The sequence below is a fragment of the Prinia subflava genome, chromosome 3 (assembly GCF_021018805.1).
Source record: "Prinia subflava isolate CZ2003 ecotype Zambia chromosome 3, Cam_Psub_1.2, whole genome shotgun sequence".
Classification (NCBI taxonomy): Eukaryota; Metazoa; Chordata; class Aves; order Passeriformes; family Cisticolidae; genus Prinia; species Prinia subflava.
This window is the reverse complement of record NC_086249.1, coordinates 42,099,989-42,122,521: the sequence shown is the minus strand read 5'-3', so window position 1 is coordinate 42,122,521 and position 22,533 is coordinate 42,099,989. Positions and strand designations below refer to the sequence as shown.

Sequence of the window (22,533 nt, the reverse complement as noted above, 5' to 3'; positions counted from 1 at the left end):
CATAAATTAATGCATTTCCTGACCAAACTCCACGGCTGAATGATTTTTCTCTGCAGAGGTGTCCTCAGTGAATATTGCATGTTTTGGAGAGATATCCCTGACTGATTGCTTACTGGTTCATTTGCAGTGTTAATTACACGAGCAGTGCTGCTCTCAGTGATGGATAGGAAGCTGTTGACAGCAAGCCCCTTTCCAGAGATGGAACACCAGTTCCCCACAGAACTGATTCTCCCTTCTGTGGTGTGCATTCACTAAATCTAACCCATCTAATGCTTTTTGATAATTGCACTAAAAAGGTTTCAAAACAAAATGAAAGGAAAAAAAAAAAAGCCAAAATCTAACAGGACTTAATCTGATCTTTGTTATTGTTTTTTGTTTTTATGGTTTGTCTCGGAATCATAAAAATAACTCTGACATAAACGCTTAATGCAGACAACAACAGCAACAACAAAAGAAACAAAAGGCTTTCAGGCTAACAAAACAACTGATTTTTCTTAGCAGGACCAGGTTTAAGCTACTGACAATACAAAACTAGGAATTTATCAGCATGATCAACCACCTTTGAACAGATGTCCAAACTGTCTTAATTGCAGTTAACTGTGTTCTAATAAAGAGCTGGTCTAGGCAATACCTGCAAGGTACCAGTCCAGCCTTATTTTCTATGGCCTCTAGAAACTGAAAACAAGAAAATATTTAACAAAGTTCTGCACATTCTGTGTCAAAATAGTTTTATTGTAGTATGTTTTCTAGATGTTCTGATATGGTGTGGTAAAGAAAAAGACCACTGTGACATCTGGACCATCCCACATTGTTCTCTTGAAAAGAACAATCTCAGAAGTAGAGCCCAAAATCTACTTCTCACCCACAAGAGGCTCATTTCAGTTTCTCTCTTTCCTGTTCACTGTTTAGCCAGCTATTTCTGGCACTGGTAGGGGATCAAAAGTACTTCCATTTTCAATGTCCATCAGCTGAGTGAAGACAGAGCAGGGCTCACCTTGGGTAAGTACAGACTGTGGATCAGAACTTTTAGCAAAGGGAGCAGCCACTATAACCTACAATTATTTGATTCTGGGGGAGGATTGCTAGAGGCATGCTTTACAAAAAGTTAGATAGATGGCATGCTTTATTCTAGTCATGACCTTGGCATCATTGCTCACTCAAATTAAGAAAGGATCAATCCTTGCCTTCGATGTTTCACACAAGCAATGATGAAAGGCTGTAATCTGTGCAGCAAACAAACATTGTTAAAGATGGGGTACAATAAATGATAACCAGTAGAGGTCAGAGCACATTGATAATTTTGTAGGGAACTTGGCAAAGAGGATTTTTATCAGAGTAGTAATAGAACAGCTTTGTCCCTTCCAAGTATCATGAGGTAGTAAGCCAAAACTTTTCAAATTTTAAATTAAAAGACTGTGCTTCACTTCAGCCAAGATATTTCAATGAGCTCTCTCCACATATTCTACAGCTCTCTCCACAGTTCTACAGCTGTGATGTCAGAGGACCCTTGCAAGTGTAAATTTGCGGGAGAAAGATTTTCTTTGTGATAAAACAGAGTTCAAACTTTGGTGAAACCGAAAGGAGCAAAAGTTTTCTTGAAGTTTCACCTGGCAGTCCTTAGCTTGCATGGGCTGGATGCTTGTTAGAGCATAATCCTTGTCTGTTCATGGAATGCTGTAGGGTACTCTTTCATGACTTTTCAAAAATCAGTGGTTAGAAATACTTTTTTTCACATATTGGTAACACAGGAATATCTGTCATGTATGTTCCTGCATAAAAAATGTTTAAAAGGTAAATGAATGGAATAAACTCCACTATCAAACTACCCTGTATGAAAGATTAATTCTACAATAAAGACAAAGTGAGACTGGGCCCTCAACATTGTCAAAGACAGATATAGTTGTAAGTAAACTCATTTTGTAAAGCAAGCTACATCAAATGCACAAAGTCACAGTCTCTGGTACAAATGGTAGTTTTGCCAGGTTGCAGCAGTATGTTTTGATTCAATTAAGCCAAATAATAGATTTCCCCCATATCTAGGACCTTTGGCAGCCTTTGCAACACCAAAGTTAAGTGTGTCACCTTCATTCATGCCTGTGTACATACTCTTTCTTGCATGCAGTCAGTCACATATATACACATTACATGTGCATATATTTGTGCTCAAGGGCTGGTAAAAGGCAGAAGTTCCAATCCCATATATTTTTTCTGCTCTCAGTATTACTTTTTTCATCACCTAAGAGGTCCTTTTGCTTTTACTAGTGCACATTTTCCCGGAGATTCAATGTTAGTTTGCTTCAAAAACAGGAGCTTTATTTCTCCTGTGGGTACTTAGCAGCTATTTGAGAGCATTTCTGTCTAGGGGTATTAAGACATTATCAGAAAACTCATTGATACAGCTGATTTATTATCTTTGTGCACTCTCTTTCCCCTTAAAATTGCTCCAGTTTCTGATCTATTCACTATCAAAAAGGGATGTTTATCATAGTTGTTCTACTGAACATCAGGGAAATGTTGCTTTTAGTCCTTGAAATGAGAATAAATTAGAAACAACTAATTCAAAAGAAACAACTATTTCTGTATAACTGTATAACTACTATAACTGTGTAATATACTTCCAAAGCTGCAAACTGAAACAGGAACCATCTCCTCACAGAAATTTATAGAATGATATAGAAAATGTCCTTCTATCAATAGAATTTTATAATTATAAAATTATATTATTCTTTCTTACAATAAGATTTATTGTGTTGTTTCAGATTATCTGCTATGCAAAAATTTCAGCAGAAATTGGTTTTATCAGTGAAGGATCTGTTCCTCACACATGACTAGTTAAAGAAACAGGGTTTACAGACAACTGTTTGAAAAAAAAAATCATGGATTGTGGCTAATTAATACTATGATTTTAAGATGTTCCACACCCGAATGAACTTTTGATTACCTCTTTTGTCTCTGAAATCACTTCAATGACTAGTAGTGGATTTCTTGATTTATCTCAGCAGCAGTTGCTCCATGTTTCCTGAAATAACACCTCATGTGTCCTTGGTGAGCTGCAGCAGATTCTTTTCCAGATCTATTAGAAAATTAGAGTGATCATGAGATCTTTCTTTCTACTGAGTAAGTAACAGTGCAACATCTCTAACAGAACAGTTGATCATGTCTAAATAATAGTAACATTTGATTACAGTGCTCAAAATTCAGAGATAGTAGATACGTCCCCAGGACCTCTGAAGTGGATATGTATTGCCATGCTTTTCTCAACCCTGCAATATTTTTTAAAAGATGTCCCTCAATGCCCGAATTCTACTGTCAGGAAAGCACTTATTTATTTATGCTTATTTATGCTTATTTAACTTGTAGAAATTTTGATTTCTACCTAGATTTCTGTTTGTTTCCTTCCAGGCACTGAACCTACATGGCTACTTAGAAAAATAAATACATGAAAAACATTGATAAAACACTTAAAATGTTCTTACCTTGCCTTAAGTTAAATTTTGTTCCTGCTTTGCCAATATTTTTACTAATCTCTTTACATTTCAGAAAGAATAAAATAGCCTTCATGAAAAATCTAAGACTAAAATGTATAGTAATAAAGTGATGAATTTTTTAAGTTGTTGAGGAACTAAGATGTTTGCAACATTTTTTTTTTCTTCTTATTTTTAGCATCAGATTGATTGGCCACTGTCTTTGTACAGTCTTCTTCGTTCTCCTCAGTCCAAGGATGTATTTCAGAAGGCTCAGGGAGGAATGGAGACCACAACTTTGCTACTTACAAAACCTGGGCACAAAAGGGAAGGTCTTTGGTCCACAAAAGGGAGCCCCAAGGATTAGACAGGGAATATCTGATTACTCCAGAGTAGCAATTTATGTTTCGGGCATTAGTAATTCCATTTAGCCCTTCTCTAGGTTTGTGGTATGTTTCTTGTTATTTTTTCTTTTTTCTCTCTTTTTTTTTTTTTGTCCTTTTAAATTTTTTTTTCTTTTTTTGGCAGTAGAAAAAGTGAGTATGCTCATGCTGTACAGTAAGTGTAGCAATCTGTCTACAGAAGTTCTGTCCATGCTGGACTGAGAAAAAGTGAGGTATGGTGTGCACTTAATTAAGGTGAAAATAAGTTAACAGCTTGCTTAGAATCCCAAGTGCTGAGACTTTTTCATTTGGAGAACAGAATACACTGTGCCACTTGTAAAGGCAAGTAATTTGTGTACTAACTTTGTCCTTAATAATTTGTATGTTCACCAGAGATTTTAGACACCTTTAAAACAAGTTTTCGTCTGAGTTACTCCTGACTCTAACGCTCACCCAAATCACCAGTTACATGCATAGGACAATTCAACCACAGGCAGCACTTTCCAGGTGCTCAGCCTTCTTTTTTTTGCTACTCTATTTCTGGTTGAGAGGAAACAGGGGTTTGAATGAGATTGGATTTCTGCTCTTGCTCTGAATTATGTTAGTTATTTCTCTCAATGCCCAGCTTTGTTGTGAACAATTCTGTACTGAAGGCTTTTAAGTCATAGATAGAGGTCTGAATGCAACTGAAATTCACCAGTGGCTGGGGAACACAATGCCTTTTCCCACAAACTGACTTGAGCAATATTGATTTAATTAGAAACAGGTATAGTGGCATTTTAGGCATAGATTTAGTTGTGCTATGTAGGTCAACTCTAGCGCTGAGCTGGAAAATACTGGATTGCCCCATGGCAGAAAAAGTTGATTTCAGACAGAAATATTTGAAATCATACACCTTAATAATCCATCCATTTTTGGGACCCCAATATAAGAGAGATCCAATCTCAAGGGAACTCAACAAGGGACCACTAGGATTGTTGAGAATGGGAGCAGTTTTTCTATGAGGAGAGGATGAAGGAGCCGGGCTGATTCCTCCTCAAGAAAAGTGATTTAGGGGAACTTTGGAGCCCTCCAGTGCTGAGAGGACAAAGCCAGGCACCCTACAGTGGAGCAAGGGATGACAAGAGGCAGTGGGCACAAGCTCACTGCATTGATGTTCAGAATACACTAAGTTGAACCAAGAAGCTTTTCCTGCCTTATGGAGGTGGTCAACTAGAGAGAATGTGCAGTCTCCAGAGATGCCCAAAACTCAGTTACAAACAGACACTGAACAACTTGGTCTGATCACAGCTGAAGGTTGTATTGGAGACCTCCTGAAGTCCAGCCTGAATTATTCCAGGATTCTATAATCCTACAGTCAGGTGAGTAGGCACTTAATTACCAGCTCTGTTTATTAAGTGAACAGAGTTCATGTGCAGTGAAAAACTTGCCACATGCTCAAGTATGTAAATACAGTTTTCAGAAAGGTCTGTAATGGTAGGTCCTTCTGAAAACTTCCCATGTGCATTTCCAGGTACCTTACTTTCCTAAAAATAACCCTCAGAGATTAGATCTCAGAGTCTGGAAGTCACAGGTTTCTTAGGAAGCTAACTGCCGTGTGATTTGATATTTCTATTTTCCACTGAACTCTGGAGTGCCAGTTTGTATAACAGAATGGTCTGAACATGTCAAGGGACTGATGTCATTGCTATACCAGAGTTCTGTGGAAATGTTTGGAGATGTGTGGCTTTCTTCTTCACCTCAACTCTTTACCAGGCCAGTGCAGTAACACTCCAGAAGCAATTTGCTATGAAGACTCTCAATGATGGCACTTCCTGTCCAGGTGACAGCACTGGCACATGTCTATATTCTAAGTGCCTGATAAAACAATACCTCCAGTGCAAGCACACACATTCCTGTACTGACAGTGGCGGTGGAGAGGCAACTGTTCCTGATCCCTTCCTAAGGGAAGTCCTGTGCATTTAAATGGAGGTAAAGATGCTCTTGTGAAGACCTCTTAAAGCACTACTCCTTCACTGGCTGCACTAAATTACCTTCACAAATATTGCTTTACTAAGGAACTAATATTTAGCTATTGGCTGGATGCCTACATGAGGTAGAGTTTGTGTGAGCTATAGCTCTCATTAAATTCAGATGCCAGCTAACAAAAACTGGTATTCACAGTAGCAGAGACCTTTTCTGTAATTTCTGTTGGTAGAGGCAGTAAGTGTTTTAATCAGGAGTTCTCTCGTCTGTATGTTCATCAAATCTAACCTGCATTTTAGAGGAATCCTGGCAGGCAATTGTTTTTACAATTTTTACTGAGGACACTGAGAAAGGAGTCTGTACTGATCAGCTCATAGAGGGGAAATTACAGAAGCCAAGAAAGTTATTTCTTTGCACAGGGAGGGTGGCATAATCCAGCTATCAAGATTAGGATTTGATGCTTAGAGAAAATCTGTTATGTCACTTAAGGTAGACTTTTATATTCTATTTTACTCAATGATCTTTGTAAAAGGTCACCTCACCTTTTAAGTATGTACTTTAAGATCTTATTGATTCACATTTAATGGAAACACATAGCTCTTAAAAAATAAATGAACTCTTTATCATGGATTATAATGAGGCCATCTCCATGGTAATTAATTTCCGAGAATGGCATTCACCTTGCATATACTATAATTACACTTTAATATTGAGGCTGATCTGAGCTACTAATTGAAATGAATTAATAAAATATGTTGTATTAAAGCTAAGCAAGCTATGATTATTATAGTAATTATAATTATTATTATTGTTATTGCATGGATCTCAAATTCTTTTAAAATAACATCTTTTTCTGGGAGCAAATACTGAGTTCATTTTCACTTTATATATTCTTAAGACCATACTGCTGTTAGACTGGTTTGCTAGTGTTTTTCAGATTAAAAAATCAACAAAAGAAGATAATCTCTACTTGACTGCTATGTGTATTTTTACAACCTGCTGATATATTAATACTTAGCAGCAATATATAAAGCAGTAACCATAATTATGCTAGTTTTTCAGATAGCAGATCTATGATATCTCCACATTGATAGCACAGACATAAGATGCTCTTCTGTGCTGTTTCATTTTCTAAAATCAAAACTAAGCATTCCTTTCATCAAAAATATCCTTTATTTCATTGATTTTATTTTTTTCCAAAGCAGGGGTAGTGGACTTTATCTGTTCATCAGGATCTTACCCTGCACTGATTGCATGCAGTTTGTGTTGAGATGCTTGAATTCACAAAGCTGGTCACAGACCTAATTTCTGGCTCCAATTTCTTTACCCTTTCAGCAATGCTGCATACTACTCCTTATTCTCTTGCTCTTACTCACTGAAAAACAAACCAGCAAGCCTTGCAGTTCTTGCCTTGCTCTCAGCCTAAGTCATTATTTCCCAACAGACACACACACAGACAGAGTTAATTATATAATTATACATTCTATATGCACAAATATAAAACCATTTAAATCACACTGGTGTATAGAATTGCATTTGGACAATTATTTAGAAGAATGTGTGCATATACACGGAATAAACTGGTAATATTGGACAATGCTAAGATGTTTATTTATTAAATGTAAATGAAGGATATAAATTTATAAAAAGAAATTTTCTTTACAATTAAAATGAAAATCAAGAAAGACTGTGATTTAGAAAATTTGACAAATTAGAACAGTGTTTTAAGCATTTTTGCTCAGGGTTTTCTTTAGATACCTCTTTCCTAAAACATGACTGCAAACACTGACAGGAAAAGTTGATGCCAATGGAAAACTGTGCAAGTGATGTTTTGTTAAATCATATTTGAGAACTTATAGTGTGTGTTTCGCTCACTACCCTTCCATAGAAAACAAAAAATGAAATTATTACTGGTATAGTTCTTCATTTCCAAACAATAGATACACAAAGATGTGTTTAAACAAACCAAGGCCTGGGTTATGACTTCATTATGTCCATTATGGTTTCCCCATATCAACTATAAAGTACATTACAGTAATTTTTTTAGGCTTTTGTTTATAATACATCTCTAGACCTTTTCAGAAGAAAGCCTAAACTAACCATGTGGGGTTTTTTTCTTTTTAGGCAAACAGGGTCTATTTCTGTTTCAAAGTTGCATTTATTTTATACTGATTTTGCACAGGAATAGTTTTAGCCAGAAAGAAACAATATTAGCTGCAATGTCATTTCAATTCTCTCAGGAGAGATGTATATGCTTTGGAAAAACTAGTTTTTGTAATTCTTCGTACTCTGACAGCCCATAAAGCAAAAATGAACAAGATGAGACTGGAACTGATTACATTCCAAACATTCGATTTAAAAAATGGAAATTGTAGATGATTCCTGTGCAGCTACAATATGGGTAATTTTGATAACCTTTTAATTTTTTTCTACAGCAGTGCTGTTTTTCTCATAATATAGTAGTAACTGGAACACAGGCTTACTCCTATAATTGCTTTCATACATTTTCATTGCTTTTATTACAGAAACTGTACTTCTATAATAAAGTAAAACCAACTGTGAGCTGCTACATATTGTAAATATTCTACTCTTATCTTGCTATACTGTTTTTGGTACCTTATTCCTTTCTGTTTGTTATCTAGATTTGTATGATGAAATCTCTATTAAAGTAAAATGGGTGATTGCCTGAAAAGCACATAAGAAACATGACATTTTGCACCATGCTAAAAGACTGTTTAGAAGCTGTTTGCTGTCAGAGCTATACTCCAGTAAGTACCAGGGAGGTCTGTCTTGGTGTGGTATTATTGAATAGTTTTGTTAATGACTTTGACCTCTCATTAGGACTGATTTGTAAAATTTATGGATGGCTTCCTGCCTCACAAATACTGAACGACACAATGAAAATTCAAAATGTCAGTGCTAAATTAGACAGATGGTTTGATGTCAACAAGAATAAAGTAGTGCAGGTGATGGCAAAGTGCTTCATGTTAAAACAGAGAAATGGAAGACATAAAGGCAAATCTGGGACTCCTTGTCTAGCCAGGATCACTCCAGTAAAGGGCCTGGGAATAGTTGCCACAAACTGAGTAAGAGTCATAAGTATACAATGCTACTGAAAAAAAAAGGGGGAAAAAAATCTAAAAAAAGGAAAAAAATTAAAGAAATAAACCCAAAACCCTCCAAAAAAGTTTCAGACCAGCATATATCAACATAAACTGCATGAAGGAGTCACTTGCATTCATGTGTACCTGGCAGCTGAGAGGCTTTGGGCAGAGTACTGTGTCCACCTCTAGGCACTCTACTTTGCAGACTGTGGGAAATGGATTTGTAGAGAATTCTCAAAGCTTGACAGAAGGCTCACATATTATGCATCTGTATCCAAATTTTGAGATAAGAAATGTCTGGCTTAGAAATGCCATGGAATAGGACAGAGATTGTTGGGAGAGAAATAGAACTAGAAACAAGTTTCACAGCATGGCCTTGCAAATAAGACTAGATACTTCGCAGAAATAGAACTATGAAAGATGCATTGTAGTAGGACCACAAGGGGTAAGTTAAGATGATTAGCTTTAAGGCACTAGCAGCATTGTGTGGCAAAAGCTGATAGGCCAAGAAAGGCTTATAATGTATTGTAATTAAGAAATAATTGGCTTCTGATTGTGATGGCATGAATTGCAACATCTGTATTGTCTCACTCTTCACATGAGACTAAAAGTGGAATAAAAGTTTATAAAACACCTCTCAGTTGCCCCATCTCAGGGTCAGAAAAGGGCATAATCTGGGGCCAGTAGACAGGTTCACATGTTGGACAAGGGAAACAACCAGAGGGAAATCAGGTTAGACAGCCATCCAAAGAACGGAACCTTGGGAGGAAAAAAAAGGCAGTTTAGTTTGGAAAAGCTAAAGCTAATGGAGGATAAAAAGGGGAAGGAGTTGTTGCATTGTTCACAGCAAATGTGAAACACAAAATAGTTGTTGTAATTCACCTCAGTGAATGTGCAGATTAGATATGAGGAAAATCTTATCTGTGAGATGAGTTAGACAGTACAGCAGGCAAGCAAGAGATGTAGGAATGAGGAATATTTTTAAAAACATAGATTTGTGTTATATGATATAGGCTCAAGCAATCCCTTTGGCCTCAAAGTGATTTCATGAAGTCATGTCTGACTGTGCCTTGCCTCTCTGAAGGAAATTCACTGCTACCAGAGAAAAAAATAATTTTGATCTACCTGTGCTGCTGGGAAAAAATAACAGCACCTAGACAAGCAAATTGGCCTTTGGGTCTCAAATGTTTAGATAAGGAGATTGCAAATAGTACTACAATAAGAATGGAATTGCCTCTTTATACAAATGCAATAAATCCTCATTTAAATCAAGTAATGAGATAACCCAATAAGATGGGTATATCTTTCTTGTCCCAACTAAATTAAAAATTCTAATGAAAATCCAAATAAAGAGTTCCTGGATTGGTGAGACAGAAGCTGTGCTCAAGTAGTTCAACTATTTTTCTCATTAAAAAGGGAACTGAAAGACAGCATGATTACACAGCACACATACTTCCATGGAAAAATATATGGGTGTGAAATATGCACAAGTAGATTCTCAGCCCCAGACATTGCTTCTAAAAGCTTTTTCCTTCCATCTGTATAGTATGTTCATGGGGACAACCAGAGAAGGCAGCAAACTTCTGATGCTCTGAATTACCCCCATGAGGGTCTTCTCTTTGGAGACAGAGCCCAAAGAGAGACTGCTTCGCTGGGGTACACGGACAACCATCCTGAATTTAAACTCCATAATTTAGCAGCTGACAGCTGAAAGCAAGAGACAGGATTTCAAACAATGACAGTGATTAAGCTTGGGGACTTTCTGTAAGGGAAATGGCATATCTTCTGCTATTTTTAAATCAAAGCTAGATGTCTCTCTGAAAGGTTTGCATTAGTCAAATACAAGGCATGATTCAATACAAGGAAAGTTACTGGTCTCACTAAAGGAATGAATGTCTTAAATGGAAGGGGTTAGGATTCAAGAGGGTGATCTAATAGCTTAAATAGGAGAAAGGCATTGTTTTATATGAGCAGTAAGAAATATGTCATAGTGTGTCTAACACTCAAGGTAATTTCAAACTGTCTTTGGTTTACCTTTTTATTTCTTTCTGGGTCTAAAGGAGGAAAATATATCTTTGTTGACAAGGTAAATGATTTGTAGTTTTAAGTAGAACTACACTGCTGTCAAAAGCACTGATGGGACCTGATGAGAACAGTCCATGCCATATTACCTCCTTGGCCTCTCTTTGTCTTCCTTTATTGAATTGTCTTAATTTGCATTTCCCTTATTTCTATTCTTAGACCTACTAAAGAATTAAAACTTTGCAAGAGATTCAGTATTGTAACAGTATGTTCCTGACAGTCCAAAATTAGGATTTTTAAACTCTTAAGGAGGGGGGAAATAAGAGAGCGCAATAATCTATAAATTATACCCTACCTCTCTTTTCTCCTTTTCTGTTAAAAAAACTTCTGCCCTGCCTGGGGATTGGAAGGATAACACTGTAGAAAGGGCTTCTCAACGTGGACCTTTTTTTAGAATCTGTTGTTTATCTGTCTGTCCTTCCTTATTATGCAAACTTTCACACAAAGTCACCTAAACATGGGATGCACATGCAGATATCTTGGATCATAATATTAAGGTGTATTAAGATACTTGTAGTCTTTCACTTAAATGCTTGCTCTCTGCTACAAGATAAAACAGCTGCAGAAGGTGGATTTAAATTAGATATTAGGAGCAACCTTTTTACTGTGAGGGTGGTGAGGCACCAGAACAGGTTCTTAGAGAAGCTGTGGATGCCCCATCTCTGGAAATGTTCAACACCAGTCTGGATGGGGCTTTGAGCAACCTGGCCTAGTGGAAGGTGCCCCTGCCCATTGCAGATGCCTGGGATCAGATGATCTTTAAGGTCCTTTCCAAGCCAAACCGTTCTGTGAGTTTATGAATCCCACAGTGTGTATTTTGTGATGTAAAAGAGCTTGGTATAATTCTGGGCAATGGAGCTGAACAGAGCCTTCTTTTCTTAAATCAGACTGACAGTACTTGTGAGAGGAATGTGTTGAAGACAGTGCTAGAAATATTCATGATGTGAAAAGATACGGAAATGGGGAGAAACTGAATAACCAGTTGTCAGCAAAATTTATGTTCTCTAAAAGAATTTTTTTCCTTCATGTAAGGGGAAAAAGAATATAAATACACATAAATGTCATGGAAATATGGTCAAAATTAAATTGCACTGGATTTTTTGTGAAAATATTCAGAACATCTAGTTTTGAATGATTTAGTTTTGAATGATAAAAGGTATGCTTTCTTTAGTGGTACTACATTGTTCTATAATGTTATTAAAATAAAGAAGGTGCTCTAACTATATCAGGCTTCTTTCAGTCTGCATAAATACATACACAGAAGCCCAAGATTTGGCAGAAAAGGGTGGGTAGACTGATGAAGGGTTACACTGCAGCAAGGAAAGAAGGTCTGCCTGTGATATGGCAGAATGGCAAAAGTTTGAACCCCTTGGGTCAGAATGGGCAGTGACAGTCTCTGAGAGGAAGACAGGTAAAATTATAGACAGTATAATTCAGATGATGCCCACAGAATCCCAGATTGTGCTGAGTTGGAAGGGAAGCACCAGGATCGACTCCTGGCCCTGCACAGGACAACAAGTGTCTGCACAGACACCTCAAGGGTCACATCATGTGCCTGAGAGAGTTGTCCAAACACTTCCTGAGCTCTGTCAGGCTGGTGCTGCAACCACTGCCCCGGGGAGCTGTTCCAGTGCCTAGCCACCCTCTGGGTGAAGAGCGCTCCTTAAAGGGAAAGAAAAAATGAAAAGGCAGAAAAAGGGAGGGATGGGAACGTCAAGTTCTGTTTCAGTGACAGAGAGTTAGAAGGGAGGAGTCTTTTAGTGTTCAGAATAAGCTGTGTATTCTGAAAGGGTATTATGGCATTTGCAGTTTTTAAAGTTTTTACCTTCGTTCCTTCAAGTTAGAAGAGCTTTGAGTTTAGCTCACACCCCCATAAACTGAGAACAAGGCCTTCAAAGTAAATGAAAATGCACATCTATAAAACAACCTGTGTTTGAGACTTTGAGTTAAAATCCAAATATCAAATCATCTTTATTTCAACAGAGATATGATTCGAGAAAAAAGTATCAAATTAAATCATCAGTGCTTTCTGAAAGCAGTGAAGGCAGTGAAAGCGTTCTTCTGCTGCAGCCAAAACCTGTGATTAAACAAACACAAGACAAAAAGAAATTTTATACTCTGGAATTATTACTTTTCCCTGCCAAAAGTATTTTATTAATAGATTTTGTATTCTTTGCTGTCAAATATTGTCATTCTCAAAAAGGATCATCCTGAGAATTATGAATTCATTGCAGTCTTATTTTCTAATATTAAGTTTAAAGTAGACTTTATATCTTATTGAGGAATATTACATCAAGGATGTGTATTCACTTGTTTTCTGCATCTGAGACACCAGAATATCTTTTATTTTCTCTGGTGAAAGGTCAGAGTATTTGTGCCTAGTGTGGATGTGAAGAATAACACCCAGTATCCTCTGTAGTTTCGTCTGCTCTTGATGGGACCTGAATGAATGGGATGATAATGACAAAAGAAAGGAGAGTGACCAGCTATGGACTGGCTCTCAGCATGGTTAACTTCTACTTCCAAAAGAAGGTATGCTGGATAGTATCTGTTACACATTGGGCCAAATATTTGTGCTTCTGACACAGTTCTGAGAGGCTAAAATAGCTGAAAAAATAGTGTACCTGTGACAACTTTTCAATTCAACACAATTGGCATAATTTATGCAGGTGAGAGCCAATCCTTTGAATGTCCATCTGCCTTTAGTATTCACAGGAAATTAGGTTTAAGAGGTTTTATCATTTAGTAACTTTGATGTTTTTATCTCATTCTAGTGAGTTAAACAGAAGTTATAGAACTAGCTTTGTTAGTAGATTGTTAAATAAGTAAATATAATCCTGAAAGTTTAATGTGCTAAAGTAGTGAGAATTAAGTGCCAGTCATATACAAAAATCTATGTTGAAGGAAGGAAAACAAATTGAGTAAGTATGAGTTTGTTATGGATGAAATCCCAATGTAATTTCAATAGTTACTATTTGAAAATAGGAAAAAGTCTTTGGCTGAGGAACTGTGTCCTTTGTATGCATGTAATTCTAATGAATTAGCTGTGTACATCTATTAAACTTTCAGTATGTATCAAAGTCACCCACTTGAATATTTAGCTACCATTTTTTGCCAAAGCTGAAGCCAGTTTAAAGGCTAATGCTGTCAAGACTTCAGACAGGATAATGAGTACTTCAAAATGTCACCACAAACTGGTTTAATGCAAAGATTATCAAGAAATGTCATGTCTTCAAAATGAACAGAACAGAAGCTTTGACACAGTGCATAGAGGATAAGAGAAATTTTTTTAAAGGGGTAAATATTTCTGCTGCATGAATAAAGGGCTACTGAATACTTTTAAGTGGTTATGCAAGATAAATAAAAGGGACTGAATGAGAAATAAAATAGGTTGCTTCTAAAGAATGAAAAAAAATCCCCATAAGTGACATAGGATAATACAAAGAGAAACTGAGCTGACAAAATTTTGAATCCTCCCTTTCTTTTTTTAATTAATCAGGAGAACTTGTAAAATGGTTTTTTGGATAATTTTGAAAAAGTCTGATACAAAAAAGGAGGATGGTTCTAAAATTTAAAAATTATATAAATATTATAATTGACAAAACAGTAAAACAAAGGAGGCAGGAGACAATTTTAGGTTAAACTATTCTCAGGATGACAATAATATAGTGTTTCAGATCTGTGTTTCTTGGAGTTTCTGTATTTACATATTTAACTAGTTAGAATGAGAAAATAGTACGCTGCACTTTAGGATTTGCATTCCCTAATAAAGCAGCTGGTTCCTTAGATAAGTGTAAGTAGAAGATTACATTTTATACTAGCTCCAGTACAACAAAAATGCAAAACACATCCAATGCCATAAGTCTATATTGAAGTGTATAAACTGTTTCAAAACAAAACAATGTTGAAGAAGAAAAAAGGCCAATGAGAATTGTGCATTAGTGTATAAACAGTCTGAAGATTTTGATAACAATAAACTGAAGATTACTATGATAACATTGGTGGAAGAATTCTACCAGACAATAACCCACATTTATGTTTTCAGTAAATTAAAGGAAGATGTCTTTGGTTATGTTTGCTGAGAAGTTTTCAACTGCATAATTTTAGGAAAAATGTACTGAAAACTCAATATTGATCTTGAAGATCACAACAAAATCTAGGCGAAATGGCTGGAAATAAAACTGGGGTAGGTTTGAACTGGAAGTAACATCTGCATGAGTAATAAGACACTGGAAACATTTATTGAGAGCTGCAGTACATTAGCACAAGAAATCATTAGATTAACATGTCTAGGCTTTTAAAAGTATTAGTATTCCTTCAATCAAAGCTCCCTGCATTCACTGGGAGAAAAGTTTGCATTTTATGATTTCATGACAGAAAATCAGTTTAAACTATTATATTGGACCTTCTGGCTTTAAAATCTATGATTCAAATAAAAATAATTTGTAAAAAGATACTTCATATGAAATCAGTGGATCTTAAAATCATTCATAATTTGGACCAGATCACTCAAGGCAGATATTTTCATGCATTTTTATCCACAGAGAATACTTATGCAGTGAATTTAATAAATGTAATAAAAAGTTGGAAACAACAAGGAAATCACCAGCATTTGATCAGCTCAACCCACCCTGCTGAATTTTGAATATCACCATGTCATATTACAGAATAAATAAATTTTCTTGAAATTAAGTACACCATTTATTTCTCATAGTGTGAGAAACCCTATATGACAAGTGTTATCCATAAACAAGCAGTGAATTAAGAAATTTTTTGTATTCTTTGTAATTGTTTCCAAATTATTCTGTGATAAAATTGCCACGAGCATTTTTGAAAACTTAGGTCTTTTGAGAAATTAACTTTCATAAATGAGTGTTCATGCAGGTTTTCATAAATATTTTGTAATAATTAATGGGCATACAAATTTTATTCTAATTTTGTTCAGTAGCTATTTTGCAAAGAGAAACATTTAAAACAGCACAGTCCTGGACACTGAACATGCTCCATGTATATAAATAGAATTTAGAGTTGCATTGCTGGTTTCCTTCACTGCTGTTTGTCTTAGCAAGCTCAGGGGATCCCTCCATGGATGTCTGTTCCACACTTCGAGAATGGGATCCACAAAAATCCTGTTCAACATACTGAGGATCACCATGCTCAGTAAGATGTGTCACCATGATGGATTATCTGAAAATCTTCAGATTTTCAAGGATACAGATCCCTATCTGTGAGCTGCAGGGAGTGACTTTATTGGAGTGAAAAATCCATGGTTTTTTTCTGTTGGAAATACAGAATCCTAGAATGGTTTGGGTTGAAAGGCACCTAAAGATAATTTAGTTCCAAGGCCCTTGCTATGGGCAGGAACACCTTACACTAGATCAGGTTACTCAAATTCCCATCCAGTCTGGCTTTGAACACTTCCTAGGATGAGGCATCCACAGCTTCTCTGAGCAACCTGTGCCAGTGTCTCACCACCCACACAATAGGAAATTTCTTCCTAATATCTAATCAAAACCTGCTCTCTGTTAGTTTAAAGTCATTCTCCCTTGTCCTATGTACATGCCCTTGTAAAAAGCTCCTCTCTATGTCTCTTGTAGGCTCCCTTTATACACTGGAGAGATCCTATAAGGTCTCCCTGGGGCTTTTTCTTTTCCAGGATGAACCATCACACCTCTTTCAGTCTGTTTCATTAGAAGAGATGTTCCAGCCCCCCAATCATATCTGTGACTCTCCTCTGAAACTACTCCAGCAGGTCCATGTCCTTCTTACATTGTGTCCAGAGCTGGACACAGTACTTTAAATTGGAGTAGAGGTGAAGAATCACCTCCTTTGACCTGCTGGTCCTGCTTTTTTTTCTATGCAGCCAAGCCCCTTTATTTCAAATTACAACTGGAAAAGGAGAAAAGGGTGTCCAGTGTCTGCTCACCAGAGTGAAGATCTTCTCCTAAAAGACGGGCTCAATCCTTTCCCAAGAGAGGATCTAGTCTACTTCTTGGCCTGCCACATCTTGGGCACTACTCTGTTGGATATCACTCTACTGAGCTGAGGAAAAAGCATCGATATTTGAATGGCAGAAACAGCAATCTTATGAGAAATGATGTCAAAATATATAGTGCAGGGAAACTTGAGCACATTTTATTATGGATTTGTGGCATTTCTGACTGTCATTATTTGTCCATATATAGGGATGGAAAAAGACTGTGTGAACTTAATTTATCAACAACTGACTTGAAAAAAAGATTGAAAATATTTCACGCTTTTAAATCCCATGATGTGTAGAGATATTTTACTTTCCTTTTTTGCTGCATTTCACTACAACTCTCATCTCTATAACTTTCCAGTACCCTAGTGATCTAACCTGAATTTTGGCTAACACGACCATTTACCCAGAAATAAGGTGGTCATATATACAAACAGGCAGTATGTGGGTTATACTGTATTTGTAAACATATTTCTACAGTAACGTGTGCTTTTGGACTTCTCTTCTTTGGTGGAATCCTGCAATTGATTAAATCATATAATTTATAATTGAATGGCCATTAAAAAATAAAATAATTACTTTTCTTGTGAGAAGAAAGAATTGTAAATATTGTGAGAAAGATGTTCTTTAATATAAATATTAAACTATATTTTTGTTTCCAAGAAAAACATGCAAGTACTTAATCAAACCCCAAGAATGACCATATCATTTGCATGTTAAACAGAATAAACTCTCTAAAGTATCCAGATTATATATTTTGATTATGGGTTTAAGTGGTGATTTATTTCACACTTAAAAGTAATTATGGACAATGTAGTAAGTGTAAAAATAAAAGTAAGCGTAAAAAGTGTAGAAAGTGTAAATTTCTATAACTATTTCTGTGTTTGTCTGTCTTTTGCAGTGTGTGTGTTTGATTTTAGTGGATTTTCATTACATAACACTGGCTTTTCATTGTATGTTATTGACTTTCCATAATTTAATAGACAAGGTGACAAATCATGCCTGTTTACTTCAGCACATCCTTTTTGTTCCTGTTTTGGGGTATTATGGCATGAGATGTCTGCATGTCTACAATACTTGAAGTATTGCAAGTAATATCAGATTCTGTGGTCTGATATTCAGAGTACTAAAAAAATTCTAGGTATACTATTAGTCTGTATTTAATGTGAGTAGGAGACACATAGTAAATAGGATGAAATGCTCAACTCACAGTGGAAGTCCTTTACAAGGAGAACAATCTGGATATAACCTGGATATAAATTATAATTTCTCCAAATGTTTGTCATGGATTAATTCTCCCAAACCATCTGATGTCAGTGAACTTATAGTCTGTTTCAGACCTGAGTATGTTCAAAAGATAGTCCATATTCAAAAGATAGCATGGATGCTCATGATGAAGGCAGTTAACGGGAATATGCTTATTTTGGGCAATATGATATTACTATGATACTAGTAGTTCACTGCTATGATTAAATTTTCTTAGGAAATCTGAGGAAAGAGCAGTTTGGAGTTGTAGATACATATATCTGAGTTCAAATACTTCACTGAAATTGCCAAAACTCAATGAAATGTGGAGATTTAAGAACAAATTGAAAGTATCCAAAATGAATGGTCCTTTCTTAATTGGTTTGGATGTGGACAATCAGTTTTGTGGCTAATATAATCCCAGAGGCATCTCTGACTCTGGGTGGGAGTTGTTTGCTTGTTTGTTTGTTTGTTTGTTTGTTTGTTTGTTTTGGAAGGGCTGAAGTGACAGTGCTGAGCTGAAAAACTCTAAAAACATTAATGAATAATACAGAAGATAGCTGTGCAGAAAGTGCAAGTCTCAGGACTGTCCCTCAGCAAAGACAAATAATTTAGTTATGTTTTTTGTCCTGAAGACCATGATTGTGATGAACATAGAAACATGTTTTCTATCATTCAAGTCCTGTTCTCTTGCTTCAAATGTACTGTGATTATATAAAATGAGTAACCAACTAGAAATATTATTTAGAGGAACTGGACATCTCTGAAGAGAGAAAAAGTGCAAGTCTGTTCAACAATTTCTCTCTTTTGTAAGTTGGAAAGAAAGTGGTGTTTCCAAAACAGGCTCTCATAAATGCACAGTCCTGTGTGTCTCTGTCTGCCATGCATCTTTCTGTATTCCCACTAGGACATGGCTTTTTGAGAAAATTAGCAATTTTTAGGCATGTGCAGTCAGTCCTGATTTGTTTGTGCTGTATGTAGAGCATGCCTGCATTTGTGCCTGTCAAATCAGACCTACAGCTCTGCTGGCAGTTCTTCCCTGTATGCATGGTAATTACCTCTCCATGTCAGTGGCTTGAGGAAAGCTGCTGCTCCTCCAGTCAGAGGAACTCCTAAAACTTCAAGATTTTGAGCGTGTCAGCACGGTCTGCTTTCTGAGTAGGAATTGTGGACCAAGCAGAAAACAGGGAAAGCAAAAGAAAGAAAACATATATATTCATCCGTCCTAGATCTCAGCAGTGCTTGGAAGGAGAGGGAGGAGACTTGTTAGTTGATGTAGCAATTAGGCAAGACACACCCCACGCTGAACAGTTGCTCTGTAAGCTGGATGAAGGTGCAGCCCTCTGCCCAAACTCACCAGTTCTGGCAAAGAACAGTCTTTTCATCAGGGAGAGACCATGTTTCGCTGACCCCTGCAATTGTAAAATGCCTATAAAAGGAAAAACATTTTGTATTTCTCTGAGTCTTTGTGTGCAGAATAGCTTTCTGTCTATGGTAAAGGAAACAGGCACAGAATTCTGGAGGGGATAAAAAAGGGAGGGGAAGTGGGTTGTTTCCCTACTGCTGTCATCTGAAGCAAGATTTTTCACTCACAGGAACTCATGCTCAGTATAAGAATGATGATGATTCATTTCATTTTGCAGGCCCTCCTCCGTCCAGGCTGCCAGAGACCACAGCAGCATGCAGAGAAACTTCTTGTTCCAGAAAAGGACTGATTTTTTTTTTTAATTATTATTATTCATCTGTGATGCATACTTTCAACTATATCTGTATTCTAAACAGAATGGAGAAATCTTTTAGGAGCTATGTCATGAGATGCCATAGCATATGTGCAGGATGCACACATTAAGACCAGTCATCCTTGCATTTGTTTTTCTTAATGCCTAGTGAAGGATGCTGACAGAAACAAAAATTATGGCCCCCAGAGGGTCAGTTGGGGGCCAAATAACAGACAGCCCCATTCTACAGAGCACAAAGGATAACATTTTAATAGAAAAAAAGCAAAGAAGGAAGAGAATCGTGTTGCATGTATGTTCCCAAAAAAGGTGTTTTTCTATGCAGCTCCTGTCATGCTCTGTCTGGATTTTAGCTGCACTTATTGCTTTGAGATATGCAGTTTGAAGGGAAAAGCATACTAGAAATGCTTTTCCAGTGGTGATTCTAGAGGAGAAGATTTCTCAGACACCTATCTAGCCTTATGAGATGCTTAGCTGGCTGCAGCTTTGCTCATCAGAGTGGGAGCAGCTTGATGTGACTGCCTGCTGGCTGCCAGAGGAGGCTCTTCCCTTCCAGGGGAGGAAGAGTGGCTGCAGAATGTTTAACTGAGCATCAGTCACTCTGGGAAGGAACTTATAGAGCTGCACTAAGCAGCTTCAAACTGCACTTCCACAGAGAAAACTTGCCAGCAGAAGGGCTGTCTCCAGTGAGTAGCATTTTTTTTCCCAAATCTTTCCTTTCCAAGGATAATGATGTTTATTTGTGAAGAACTCTGTTGCCTACTGTTGCCCAGAAATAGCCCACATATGTGGAACTCCAGGACTTGCTATGAAAAAACAACCCACTTTTGGTAAGGCTTATAAGGAAAATTGAGGGCATGTGTTTTTTCTCAGTTGAAAAGTCATCGCTGTGCATTCCTGCTTCTGCAAAAATTAATTGAACAAAATCATACATTATGTGTAATGCTCTGGAATTATGAAGTTATTAATCTGTTTGCTGGCAGGGTTCTCAAGTTCTGGTGTATACATTTTAAAAAATAAAATCCAACTAAAGTGACAAGTGATTGCCGGAGTTGCTTTTTTGTAGCTGCAGTTATAATACATGTACATTATGAATCACTGGCTGCTGGGTAAATAGTGAGAGAATAAGTAACTTGCTCAAAGTCACACAAGATGAAAACAGGCCAGGCAACCTGGTCACTGTGACCTATCTTATCCTAATCCAGTCTCATTTTTATTACTATTAAGAAGATCTGATTGCAAATTAAAGCTTTTATTACAGCAGGAAATAGACTAACTGCCTTTTCCCTCACCACCCTGAGGACCTTGACTGTCTTAATGTTAAAAAGAAGCAACTTTTACAGCCTCTAAGAGTGACAGGAACCAATTCTCTAGAAAGCTGTATTCCTTTCTTCTCATTCTGTGTATTCTCCCATGAGAAAGGAGAATTTTGGGATGGCTATATTCCTATGCAGCTCTTCACAAAGGAGGAAAATGTGAACCCAAAACCTCCACTAAATGAAATTCAACTGTTTCCCCAGTCTAGCAGAGAAGCAATATGCTTGGTCTTCTGGACTGTGCAATGGTTTTGGTGCCAGGGGCTCTCCTCAGGCTTTAGCCTGGAGATAACAGGTTCTATCCTGAGTGCTGTCGTTCACTGATGTAATGATGCCTCTCATTCAAAGATATTTCAGGCCAGGAAAGCACAGTTTAGCAGGCCTGTAAATTCAGAGTTCTTTGCCACCAAGAAGGCCAAAGGCATCCTGGCCTGGATTAGGAATGGTGTGGCCAGCAGGAGCAGGGAGGTCATTCTTCCTTTATACACGGCACTGGTGAGGCCATGTCTCGAGTGCTGTGTCCAGTTCTGGGCCTCTCAGTTTGGGAAGGACACTAAGGCTCTTCAGCACTTCCAGAGGAGGCAACGAGGGTGGTGAGAGGCTTGGAACACAAACCCTCTGAGGAACGGCTGGGGGAGCTGGGGTTGTTCAGCCTGGAGAAAAGGAGACTCAAAGGTGACCTTATCACTCTCTACAACTTCCTGAAAGGTGGTTGAGGTCAGGTGGGGATTGGTCTCTTTCTCCAGGCAACAACTGACAGAACAAGAGGACACAGTCTCAACCTGTACCAAGGGAAATATAGACTGGATATTAGGAAAAAGTTTTTTACAGAAAGGATAATAAAATCTTGGAGTGGTCTTCCTGGGGAGGTGATGGATTCACCATCTCTGGATGTATTTAAGAAAAGACTGAATGTGGCACTTGGTGCCATGATGCCATGGTTTAGGTGAGGTTAGGGTTGGGTTAGACTAGAGGATTCTGGAGGTCTCTTCCAACCTAATGATTTTGTCATTCTGTGATATTTTAACAAGGATAAGTGCTGTAAGTCCCCCTTTAAGACTAATGAGAACATTTAATTAAGTGTCATTATTTGGGACCGGGGGCAGGAGACAGGTCATCATCTTCCATTAGTGTTACAGAACATTTTTCACTACAGGACACTGCTGAGGTATGGAGTTAAATGTTAAGCAAAGCAGGTCATCAGGAAAATGCAGAAAGGCAGAGGAATGTTTTATCCATGAAGCCTAAGGATACAATA

The 22,533-nt window shown here is 37.2% G+C and overlaps 1 long non-coding RNA gene across 2 annotated transcripts; it reads left to right on the top strand.

The window, feature by feature from the left end:
• Positions 1-912: 912 nt before the first annotated feature.
• LOC134548615 (uncharacterized) lies at positions 913-20,974 on the top strand. 2 transcript variants are annotated; one of them, XR_010079822.1, is made up of 4 exons: positions 913-999; positions 3,003-3,117; positions 3,664-5,208; positions 19,867-20,974. It is a non-coding gene; the product is annotated as an uncharacterized LOC134548615 (long non-coding RNA). The 2 variants fall into 2 exon arrangements; XR_010079823.1 differs by lacking the exon at positions 19,867-20,974 and adding an exon at positions 8,455-10,024.
• Positions 20,975-22,533: the final 1,559 nt, after the last annotated feature.